Source organism: Bos javanicus, chromosome 1 (genome assembly GCF_032452875.1).
Source record: "Bos javanicus breed banteng chromosome 1, ARS-OSU_banteng_1.0, whole genome shotgun sequence".
NCBI classification, from domain to species: Eukaryota; Metazoa; Chordata; class Mammalia; order Artiodactyla; family Bovidae; genus Bos; species Bos javanicus.
Window position 1 is genome coordinate 19437165 of NC_083868.1, and position 12934 is coordinate 19450098.

A 12934-nucleotide genomic window follows, 5' to 3' on the forward strand; every position below is an offset into this window, starting at 1 on the left:
GCAAAGCAACCAATTCAGACGCTAACATCCAGCCCCGTACTTCTGGATTATAATCCACATCTTCAGTACTTTACCTGTAGTTGAGGTGACCTGAGAAATAAGAGCTAGACAAGTGAGGACTCAACCAACCTTTCATCAGAGTACATCAATCAAAAAGCCTTTTTAAACTCTAAGAAATATTAAGAGGTAAATAATCTTTCTTTCTTCCTGCCTCTGTTAACCAGCTCTTGTGTACTCCTTCAAATTCCTCTTCTTAGTGATATCCACTGTGGCCCTAATTTGCAACTGTATTTCTACAATCACTGCCAAGATGAAACAACACTTTCTTCAGGGGACCTAAAGGAAGTTTAATTCAGATGAGTCATGGGCCTAAGTATATTGTCTGAAACCAGGAGTGCTAACTCTCCATCATTTCTTATCAAATCAGAGTCTGATAGATAATGACAGATATGCAGATATGAATCCCATAAAGCACACAAAATATTAAAATGTGTAAGAAATAATATTTTAATAATGATGTATATAAGAGCTAGGAATTCCAATATTTCCAAGTTTTATGTTGCCAAAATCAGTCTCCTAAAATTTTTTTCTTAAGTCTGAGCTTCCTTTGATAGCCATTTATGTGTGTGCCCAGTGTTTAACTGTCTGTTAATAAAATAATTAAGTATTTTTAAATTTGAGATGTCTTGGTCATATAACAATTATTCTTTTTGTAACAAGGTGACCCTGGGTCTTTCATGTATCCACGCTTTTTTTCTTCCCCTTTACTAATTTTCATTGTGTTCCTTTTCAATGTGATGTTCCTTTCACAACACAATGCTAGGCATTAGATAAAATGGTGAATAAGATGTGGACCCCAAGCTCAAGGAACTCGAAATCTAGCAGAAGAAAGTGACGTGCAACCATCTACAAGTTAAGAATTAAAACAATTACATCATAAGGTTATAAACAGTTTATAATAGAAGCCCAAAGGAAATAGCAGTTTGCTATAATGGAGGAGAGAATGACAGAGGTGAATTTGAAGACTGAATAATCTGTCATTAAATATTAAAATAATCATAATAATGATGATAGAAGAAGAAAGAATGGGGAAGAAGAGGAGGGGGGAAGGGAGAGGGAGAAGAAGAAAAAGAAGAAGAGGAAGAAGATGAGAGGAACCAAAGTAAGCACACACAGCAAAATAGAAAGATATGGCTGGACAACATCTTGTGTGAAGAGATGAGATCGAGGTGAGACCAAATAGACCCCAGCACACGGTGAATGCTGAATTTGAAACTAGTGAGCTTTGATGAAAGTGAAAGTGAAAGTCTCTCAGTTGTGTCCAGCTCTTTGCGACCTCATGTACTATATAGTCCATGGAATTCTCCAGGCCCTACCCTGGAGTGGGTAGCCCTTCCCTTCTCCAGGGGATCTTCCGAACCCAGGGATTGAACCCAGGTCTCCCACATTTGCAGCTTAGCCACCAGGGAACCTAAGAATACTGGAGTGGGTAGCCTATCCTTTCTCCAGCAGATCTTCCAGACCCACAAATCGAACCAGGGTCTCCTGCTTTGCAGGCGGATACTCTACCAGCTGAGCTACCAAGGAAGCCCAAGTGAGCTTGATATTTGTGATCAAACTGTTGGAAGACTTTGGAGGTTTGTAAGGTGGAGAATAACAGGATGCCCCGTCTTACGTTTTAGGAAGAAACTTTATGACTGGAGACTGGGTGTACATGTTTTGAGGAGGAAAGGGGTCTACAAATTATTGCTAATTTAGGACAATGTAAATGGGGAATTTATAGTTTTAGAGATGTGATGTAGATAAATTTTTACAGATGAAATTAAAATGTAAATTTAATTATTCTATATATATTCTTTTCTGAAGTATGAGTCTAAATGAAGCAGAAATTTTCAAACTGTTGTTTACTGATTGTTTCCAGATGTTCTTGGCTTTTATCTTATTTGCCTACATGTAACAAAGGAAAGTGCTAAACAAGACCAGGGGAAAATCAGCAGTTGTGGAACTAACATATCTGTGGCACCATGTTTCATGTTTCAACACAGATCCAGGAAATCAGAAATAGATCACAGAACACAAAAGTCCTTTAAGATATCCAGACAGACACTGATTATGTTAAACATATCACAAATGAAGCAGCAATGTTTATAGATGTTCAAAATTAGTTAAACCAGGAATTCCTTGTCTGGAAAATAATCCTCAACCTGGTAGAAACAAAGAATTCAAAACAAACCTTTTAAACAAACACTGAAACAGACTAGAACTAATTCTTACATAAAAGAAAACATTACCCACAAATAAGTGTACCTACTTACTCTGAAAAAGAAAAATAATCCCCTCTAGAATATAGCTACCAAGTCACTTCCCTTGAGCTCCCTAATAAATCAAATTATTGACTTTTATTTTTTAAACTAAAATAAATTGGTTTGGGCATTTTCATGTACACATTTTAAGTATGTATATGTGCATGCTTGTGTCTGTGTGTGTATTCCTTCTACAGCTAGTCTTTATGCACTTTTAATTTCCTTTTATTCTTTTTGGATAAATGTCATGGCTTTTTTCAGGTCATTCACATGTAAAATATGAAACACATGTACCTATCATTCTCTAAATGTAATGGATTTGATACATAAAAGACAATCTTTTAATTTTATTCCAACTTCAAAGGTAGCTTTTCTCTCTTAAAGGAATTTCAAAACATGAATGTTATGTTAATTTGTACAATCTCTGATTTAACAAGTCTCTTGATTAAATAGTTTCACAGTCAAAGATGAATAACAGGGTGAGACTATGCACTCTGAATGCATTTTCCCATAACTGTGTATGTTTGATTTTTTAGCAAGTTGTTTCTATGGATGGGAGAATAAAAGCTATTAAAAGATTAAATATAAAGTGATTTCACTTTAGCCAACTGCTCTTTATTTTTCTGGTGCTTTTCTCTAAGTATTATTGCAAAAGGTCACGAAGGAGTGAAATGAAAGTAGGGACATAAGAGAGATGGTGCAGCATGGGGGCTTATCTTCAGCTGTATTTTAGAGAGAAGCCATACAAAGATTGGGCTTCCCTGGTGGCTCAGATGGTAAAGAATCTGTCTGCAATGCAGGTGACCTGGGTTCAATCTCTGGGTTGGGAAGATCCCTTAGAGAAGGGCATGGCAACCCACTCCAGTATTCTTGCCTGGAGAATCCTATGGACAGTGAAGCCTGGCAGGCTACAGTCCATGGGGTTGCAAAGAGCTGGACACAACTGAGTGACTTTCACTTTCATACAAGATGCAGAAGCCAAAGGCAAAGGAGAAAGAGGTCTTTTTCTGGTCAGAAAGATGATAACTATGATGGTACCAATTTCTGGAATTTTCCCAGTGTGACATTTTTCTATGTAAATACTAGTAAACTCTATCTGACAAGTAGATTAGCAACTTAGATTTGGTTTTTATCCAACTCAGTGTTGGCACATAAACTCTGAAGTAAATAGCCACGCATGCCTGCAGTGGCACCCCTGCCATATACGACAGAATAAAAGGATGAATGAAGGGAACGCTTTTGTTAACACTTTTGAGAAGAATAAGGTAAGATTGAGTTGACTACCTTTCCAGGAAGTAAGTGTTACTTCTTAACAATTCTCACTAGATTTATTAACTGCAAGCTATGCTTGTGACAATGTAATTTATTTTCTCAAAGCTGTTTTTGTATTTCAAGGAAAGAAAATACTATTTTATAAACTGGGCAACTCTCCAGTTTTGGAGTTTCCTTTTAATGGTCACATCTGGCAATAACATAGGTCCCGTGCCCAGGTATTAATATTATGCATAATTACTCACAGATGGCCAATGAGCCACCCCGCCCCAGAGCACAGACAAATACTCTGGGTCAGCTTGCCCATCTGCAACAAACTTCTATAACACAACTCTAGAGAATCCATGTTTCAGGATCACTGCCCAAATCCACCTTCAGTTCCTGAGAAAACTGCTTTCAGATAAAAAATGGGAATAAATTAAAACTCTGACTTCTTATCCAGCATAATGAAATAGAATTGATTATATTCTCATTTCTTCATATTGGAATACAAAAGTTCAATTTATAAGGAAAAATTTTGCTATTTAGCCACTTATGTGCCTCAAAAGATAAATAAACCCAAAGATTTTAGGATAAGCTTAGATTACAACTTTGAGAAAGGATAAACATTCTTGATTCTCATTGTTGAGAAAAGTATAGAAAAATTGCAAGTTATTTCCGCTTTCTCACGCCCTTAAAAATAGAACCCTATACACTTACTTACCCATTGATCTCTGAAGTAATCCAGCCCCATGTTGCGAACATCCAGAATTTATTGGTGTGGTTTGATCTACCCAGGACCAGGAAACTTCCTAGAAACTTCTATTCATGGAATTGAATTTGTCTTAATTCCAATTCTCTTTAACATCTCCAGCTCTTTTGATGCGGTCACATTAGAGACTGAAGAAGAAACAATAAAAGCCTTAGGGGAAGCAAACACTAGCCCTTTTCTCTTCTTCAAATAAGTCCATTCACTGTTGTCTACTCTTTTCATAAGCTCTCATACACTGAGAATTTATCACCCAAAGCTTGTTTATATTTGAGAAGCTCTGTTACCATCCATATGTCTTCCTTTAACAAAAAACCATAGTAGCAACATAATCCCATCCCTAAGACATATTTTAAAGGTTTTGTTAAGAGGTGTATTTGTAGCCTCTTCACTGGTGATGGCTCTCAGGAATTAAAAATCACAGTTTAAGAACTGTGATGAGTTAGTAAATCAGATTTCTCTTTGCTCAGAAGCAAGCATAAGGATCAGCTGGGGGTAGGTAAGTTAAATGATACTCTCTCCCTAGTCACTACTTCATTTACTGATCTTGTTTGAATACTTGCCCACAACATTTTCCCTGGACACCTCTGAAACGATTTTAAATAAGGATGCTTTTCCTCGAGCCATCTGGCAGCTTCCTGGAAAGCAACAGTGCAAGATGTCCCTATTCAGAGATTGATTAGATTCACAGAGGAACCTTTCAAAGCTGGTCATTTACAACAAGATGCTCACTGCGGCCAAACTTGCTTTTAGGTAGCTCTAACTGAACTGATCAGCACTTCAAAGTTAATGAGCTCAATTCACAGACGTAAAGAAACAGTAAAAGTACAGGCCATAATAACATTGAAGTCTTAGGCAAAAGAACTTCCCCAAAAGGTGAACGTTCAGATACAGGGTCCTGTTCACTCAATGAGCATTTATGGAGCACCCACTATGTAGCAGACATTTCTAGGTACTGAGATTCCAGGGATGACAAAGACACGGAATTTGCACCCCAGAAGCTTATGATCTTATAACAGAGAGAGCCATATAAACAAATATATTGCAGTTTAGTTTGAAGGTTATTGAAATAATACATAAGTAAAACATGAAATATGAAGTTCTGAACTAATCTCAGTGGAAACCCAGCAAAAAGGAGAGTACAAACAAGAGACATACATAAATACGATTTTTTGCAGACAAACTAGATGCGGGAGGTGTGCAGAGAAAAGCGTCAGGTTTGGGAAACAGTACAGGGAGCAGGAAGAATACAGCAGAAGTGAAGGCTGGAGGAGAGACAGAGACTGAGGAGTCATTCAGTGCATCAAAAGGGGTTAAAGTCATGCAAAGAGGAACTAGTGTATTACCCTATAAGGAAAAGAAAAGACTAAGGACAGATTCTGAACCACACCAAGTTTCAGGGGATAACAGAATAAGAGCATCTGGTGAAGGAGACTGAAAAGCAACAGTTGGTGAGAAAGGCGACCAAAATATAGTGGCCATGGAGATGCCAAAAACAAAGTTTCAAAACAGGGAGCAGTCAATTGTATCAAATGTCTCAGAAAAGTTAAGATGGAGACTGAAAAATATTTCTTGGATTCAAATATTAAGAAAATGCTACTGGACTTGGCGAGAGCAGTCAAGAGAGCCTTGAAATCAGTTTCACAGGCTGGGCATTTCAATGTTTAGGAAGCCATTAATCATCTAACATAACCTTAACTGGAGAACTTAATAGATCACATTGGCTGAGAAACCGGAATATCTGTTTATCTAGTGATTAGTTTCAGCTTTTACACGGAAAAATTCAGGCGAGCTGTGAGAGACACTGTCTTGTCAACTTGCCCATTGTATTCTAAATCCAATAACTTAAATATCACCAGTGCTGCTGTGCAGGGTCTTGGGAAGGCTCTGTGGCCAGCATTAACCCTTTGTTTGCTGTATCATAGTCTAGGGTATCCCCTGAGGGGAAGGACTAGGGCTCTGGGTTGGAGAGGATGAAGTAGAGAGGATGTAGTAGCTTTTTTTAACCAACGATGTAGAAACATATTGATATTTTACCAACCTATAAGGTTATATCAGTATGTATATGGTGATTATCAACCCTCAAGATAACTAATAAACAAAGCTGATCACACAGATAATTTCAACTTGAAACTGTTAGCTTTTTAACCCTAAAGTAGTAAGTGGTAACACATTTTTTTCAATTTACTTGTGTATCCTATATGCAATTTATACATACTGTATATGTTTTGCATTCTTTCAGAACACAACATGGTTTAGACAATGAACGATCTGAAACAGGTAGAAGATCAGCCTTTGTGACCCTACATTCCATTCAGGGAAATAAATTGGGGATAGCTAAAACAACCGGCAAACATTACTAACATCAAAGTAAGAGTGTGACAATGCTGGACTCTCTTGGTGACGCAGTGGATAAGAATCTACCTGCCAGTGTAGCGGATACAGGTTTGATCCCTGCTCCAGAAGGTTCCACACACAATGAGGCAACTAAACCCATGAGCCACAACTACTGAAGCCGTCGGGACGAGAGCCCATGCTCTGCAACAAGAGAAGTCCTCCCACCCTGCCACAACAAAAGAAAGCCAGCACACAGTCAAAACTAAATTTTAAAAAAATAGTATGGTGATGAGAAAAAAAAATTAATATAAATTCCAGTAGGGCCAAGCTCAAGGGAGTGATCAGAATGATATAATATTGTTTAAAGAAATTTCAGAGGTGAGGCTTGTACTGGAAATTAGGGTATTTGTAAATATAGTTGAAAATATAGTTGTAAATATAGTTGAAACTCTATTTCCTCTATAGTCACATTTATCTCCAAGTAAACAGAAGTGAAATTTTAGAGTCAGTTGGTAGAGTCAAACTAGCCCTTGACTCAATAGAAACCCCAGGGCTTTCTCTGTGCTACTTTACAGTGAGACCCTGGTGAAAGCATCTACCTTTCTTCTTTTTTGTTCTCAACTGGCTTTTTATGTAAAAGGACTCTTCAGATTATCTGTTTTCCAATGTCTCCTCCAGTGCCCGGGAATCTGATCTGTCAGTTCTCAGATTCTAGGACCCCTCTCATTGAAGAACAAGGCCAGCATTAGCACCAAGTGATTTGTGTCTTTGAACCATCGAAGAGTAGATTCAGTTCAGTTCAGTTCAGTTGCTCAGTCGTGTCTGACTCTTTGCGAACCCATGAATCGCAGCACTCCAGGCCTCCCTGTCCATCACCAACTCCTGGAGTTCACTTAAACTCACGTCCATCGAGTCGGTTATGCCATCCAACCATCTCATCCTCTGTCGTCCCCTTCTCCTACTGCCCCCAATCCTTCCCAGCATCAGGGTCTTTTCCAATGAGTCAACTCTTCGCATGAGGTGGCCAAAGGACTGGAGTTTCAGCTTTACCATCATTCCTTCCAAAGAACACCCAGGACTGATCTCCTTCAGAATGGACTGGTTGGATCTCCTTGCAGTCCAAGGGACTCTCAAGAGTCTTCTCCAACACCACAGTTCAAAAGCATCAATTCTTCAGTGCTCAGCTTTTTTCACAGTCCAATTCTCATATCCATACATGACCACTGGAAAAACCATAGACTTGACTAGATGGACCTTTGTTGGCAAAGTAATATCTCTGTTTTTGAATATGCTATCTAGGTTGGTCATAACTTTCCTTCCAAGGAGTAAGCATCTTTTAATTTCATGGCTGCAATCACCATCTGCAGTGATTTTGGATCCCAGAAAAATAAAGTCTGACACTGTTTCCATGTTTTCCCATCTATTAAAATGAAGAATTACCTGCAGGGATCTGAGAAGAGCATCATGAAGAGCAGAGATGCCAGATATACACATTCAACCCTGTTACATCATCCAACCCAGGATGGGCTTCTCTGCCAACTCTTCACCCCATAATTATCTGTTCCCTTATTGTCTCCTCACTGTTCACCAATCATGACGTCAGTGCTGATATCATTGAAGTTTTTGATAATACTGTAGAACACAGCCACTATAATCTTTTAAAGGGCAGTAATTCCATTTTAATTTCCTGAAAATTCTAACTATGATTATACCAAATAAACTGGTTATAACACTGGATCACCTTTTTTAAACTGAAACTACCATGTTAAAATAACATCTGAGGCTGTCCGAAATGTAGGAAAATAATTTTCTCTCTTTCCTGATAAGGCCTACTTACTCTCTCTAAATGATAAATTTAAATGCCAACTGACTCAGATCATGGACTGTTAACTTTTGGAAAGTAAGAGGAAAATATGGTAATTTTCTATGAGTGAGTTAAACATATTCTTTACAGTAACAGACTTTTTTCTTGATTGTAATAAATACTGTAGTCTATGACTCTTTTCACTTTTTCCTTTTTTATTTACCTCATCTTTATATGGTAAAAGAGAATTCTCTCAAGTTAATACTCATGATCAAAATCCATGACTTTCATCAAAACTCAAGAGTATAGAATCTCCCGAGGATCTTTTCTGAATTTCAAATGGCTCGTTGTTTTAGAAAAGGGATTTCCTTAAACTATGTTCTCACATTGTCAAACATATATGTAGACGTTGAGGAATGCTGAGGAAAGGATAAGACTAAAAACTTAGTGAACCAAGTAAAGTTGATTAGGAAATCTCAAAGATACATGCATTTTCCACTTGAACCAAAGGTTCACCATTGTTCTATTTCTTTTTTCCCCCCAAAATTGGCCCTGATTACTTCTAAGGGTACCATCAGAAAGGTACAGGAGGTTTGGGATACCAATGCCCCGGGCTAAAAGCTGACAGCAAAAATATTTTATAGCAATAGCTGTCATCTCAAAGGCCACTTCTTGTAAATTATGTACCTTCCCCTTGCTTTTTAAAAAATCTTCCTGATTCTTTATTTCCTCTTAGTGAGGGTGATTGCATCCTTAACATAGAAGGAACAAGTGTTTTTGTCTTTGTGGGCAAGAAAGAAAGAGGAAGTTGAAAAGACTCAAGGGGAGAAAAACCATCCATGGAACAGTCGCTAAGTCGCTTCAGTCGTGTCCGACTCTGTGCGACCCGATAGACAGCAGCCCACCAGGCTCCCCCAACTCTGGGATTCTCCAGGCAGGAACACTGGAGTGGGTTGCCATTTCCTTCTCCAATGCATGAAAGTGAAAAGTGAAATTGAAGTCGCTTCAGTCGTGTCCGACTCTGTGCGAACCCATAGACAGCAGCCCACCAGGCTCCTCCATCCATGGGATTTTCCAGGCAAGAGTACTGGAGTGGGGTGCCATTGCCTTCTCCAAAAATGACAAGGAATTCAGGCTAAATGCCCCAATCGGGCACCAAAACAGAAGGAACACATTGAATCACTCTGGGCCAAGAAAGGACCTTCAGGATTGGCACTGAAAGATCCATATGTAGTTCCCCTGTATTTAGAGAGTGGACTGAATTTTTCAGCTTATAATCAAAGGCTCAGTGCTAAGTAAACCTGCCTTTGTTGTACTGCTGGTCCTTTGTATTTATTTCCAGCAAGTGTAGACAGAAATAGCGCCCTAGACTCTTATTTTCTCAGTAACTTCCACTGAGAAAATCTGAATTTTGGCTTTACAATCATCCCTCTTTGTATCCCTTTGGCTCTTGACACTGGGTGTTTATTCCTACCAACAGCCTGACGGAAACAGATGAGTCTGAATTTTGATACTTTTGTAAGCTGGCTCGGCACATGGACACTGAATAAATGCTTTTGCAGATAATATTATTGGAAGACTAACATTTTTAAAAGTAGAAGGATACCAGGATGTATTAACAGGGGTGCAACTTTCCAGGAGTCAGGAAGCAACCTTCCACTTCTTGGCAAGGGCCACAACCTAATAGAATATTATGTCCAGTGTTTGTCTCTGCAGTTTAAAATGCATATGAAGAAATCTGAGATAGAGGACACCAAAACAAGTAAAATACACTGAGGGAAAAAAAATGAAAAGCAGTTATTTGGAGAAAAGATTAAAGACACCAAGGTTGTTTAACCTGGAAAAGAAAAACCTAGGGGGAGATTTAAATGAGAAATGTCATAGTAAGTAAAAAGTCAGCAAAATTATTCTACATCTTGATTGAGGAAATAATGAGAGGAAACGTGCTAAAATCAGAGCGAGGGCAAGAGAACTTGGCTGGACATAAGAAACTCTCAGCTTTGACGTTGGAAGTCTGGAGTATACTGTCAAAAAAGTTGTGAAATGTATTGGAAACATCTATAACAATCTAATTGATTGTACTAACTGATGAAGGCATTTTTCTGCCACAAGAAAAATATTTAAAATGGATAACTTCTTAAAAGTCTCGGTCTTGAAGCATACTTAAATGAATTTATCTACCTAAAAAGCAAGGTCAGATCAAAATTCCCAGGCCCAAAACATTTTGTTCATAAACTATTTATATTTCTGACACCTCGAAGTTTTATCTGATTAGACTTAAGAAGCCTGGCGTTTGTGTTCAATTTTTTTAATCATTTCTATAATATATTTTTGTCTCTTTTCTAGCATCAGAGTCTCTTTAAAGTCATTAAGGTCCTTTAGGGCTCTAAGGTTATTGAAAAGAAGATAAAGACATTCTGGATTATAGCACATGAGACATCCAAATTGACTTTCTGGTCAAGGCTTATATCAAAAAGGTAAAAAATAAAACCATCTTCCATTTATATAACTCATGATCCCTTTCCAGATGAGCTTCCTTCACCACATTAATAACAGCTTACCCCAGGCAGTTTCCTAAGGCCCGAATGAATAAAATGTGGAGGAGAAAAGAGAGATAAAGTTAAGAAAGAAGTAAGAATAAAATCTGGTGTCCAGTGTGTGTGCTGAGGCATGTCCACTCTTTGCAACCCCATGGACTATAGCCTGCCAGGCTCCTCTGTCCATGGAATTTTCTAGGCAAGAATACTGGAGTGGCCTGCCATTTCCTTCTCCAGGGGAGAGAGTATAAAAGAAGAAGAGTAAGAAGTCTGAACTTTATTTTGATAAGATGGAGGGAACACTGAAAAGATTTTAGGTATAAAATCTATCTAATCCAATGTTTATTTTATTGAAATCATTCTGAAAATGCAGAGAATGGAATAGAGTTGAGATGAGACCAGAGGTGAGATATAATGATGACTTAAACAGGGTGGTGGCAATCAAGGTGGAGCATGTCAAGTAGTTCCAAAGATATTTACAGGGCACAGTGATTAATTAGATGAAATACAGGGTTGGCAAATGACAAAAAAATCAAGGACAATTCTCAGGTATATGATTTAAATAAGGTTGGAAGGACAGACGTGCTTCTTTTTCAGCTCAGACACCAAGCCTGAAAGCTCCAAGAGTACATATGAGAAGATTTCCTAGCAGTTATACGAACTCCTCAAAACCTTTTTCTTCCTGGATCAAAGGCATTGGCATTCAGTTGAACAAATAGTTGTACTGCCTTTAATATATTTCTGACGTCTTGCTGAGATATCCTTGTTTAATCCTCAAAAGTCACTTGACAAATGTCATGCCTGACAAATGCCCCATAAATCATTTGACAAATGAAGTGCTAGAAACACCAAACCATGCAAGTCTAGAATCCAAATACCCTGACTTGCTTCACAGCACTTTGAATTTTTGTAAAAATTCTATTCCCAAAACTCAAGTGATTTTTCCCCCTAAAGTACATCATTTCCAAGAGTAAATCAAAACTTCAACTACTCTGGTGGGCATTTATCCTGTTCCTTTATCTGCTGGGTATTCCTCTATCTCTTCATCTTGTTTAAATTGCTGAGTTTGGGGTGTCCTTTCTGTATTCTGGCAGGATGCTTGGGGCTGGTGCACTGGGACGACCCAGAAGGATGGTATGGGGAGGGAGGAGGGAGGAGGGTTCAGGATGGGGAACACATGTATACCTGTGGCGGATTCATTTCAATATTTGGCAAAACCAATACAATATTGTAAAGTTTAAAAATAAAATTAAAAAAAAACTTCCAAACTACTCTAAATCTTATGTGCAATAGCAAATCCACTCATTATATGATTTTCAGGTTTCTTTAAAAACTCTAAAATAAGTGGCTTTGGTGGTTTCTGCATTAGCACTCCCCTGATGACTATAAGAGTCGTCATGCAGAGTTTTAATTGAATCTGCCTAACACTCTCCTGGAGATTAAAGGTAAGTGTTTCCAAGAGGAAAGAAAAGTAATAGAACAGAAGAGCTTAAAGTCAGGTTGTAAGATTTCAAGAGAAGGGAACAGAACAATTGTATAGCACTTACATCTATGACAATAATAGCACAAACTCTACTAAAGAAACACTTGAATGTTTCCAGGGCTTGTATTCAGGGAAACTATCTCAGAGATGGACAACAGGAGGTCAAGAGCAGCCATTTATTCATCCAACGAATGTCATCTACAATCATATAATGAATCCAGGAATATTATTATTTAATCCCATCACTTGAGGCAGGTGAGTTTATTTAAGGGAAAGAAAAGAAAGCATAAATTTATTTTTAAACTGGCCATTTTGATTCAACAGGTCAAGGTGATAGACTGAAAATTTCTTAGAAGAGAATTGCTCTTTTGTATAAAATTTCTTAATGACATGTTTTATTTATGGCCATTTTGGAGTAAATTAAATGGAGACAAACATCTTTTATTCATA

The 12934-nt window shown here is 38.0% G+C and overlaps 1 long non-coding RNA gene across 1 annotated transcript in view; it reads left to right on the forward strand.

Moving 5' to 3' along the window:
- LOC133253065 (uncharacterized) overlaps nt 1-12934 on the forward strand; it is a 52122-nt gene that overhangs the window by 11740 nt on the left and 27448 nt on the right. The window lies entirely within an intron of this gene.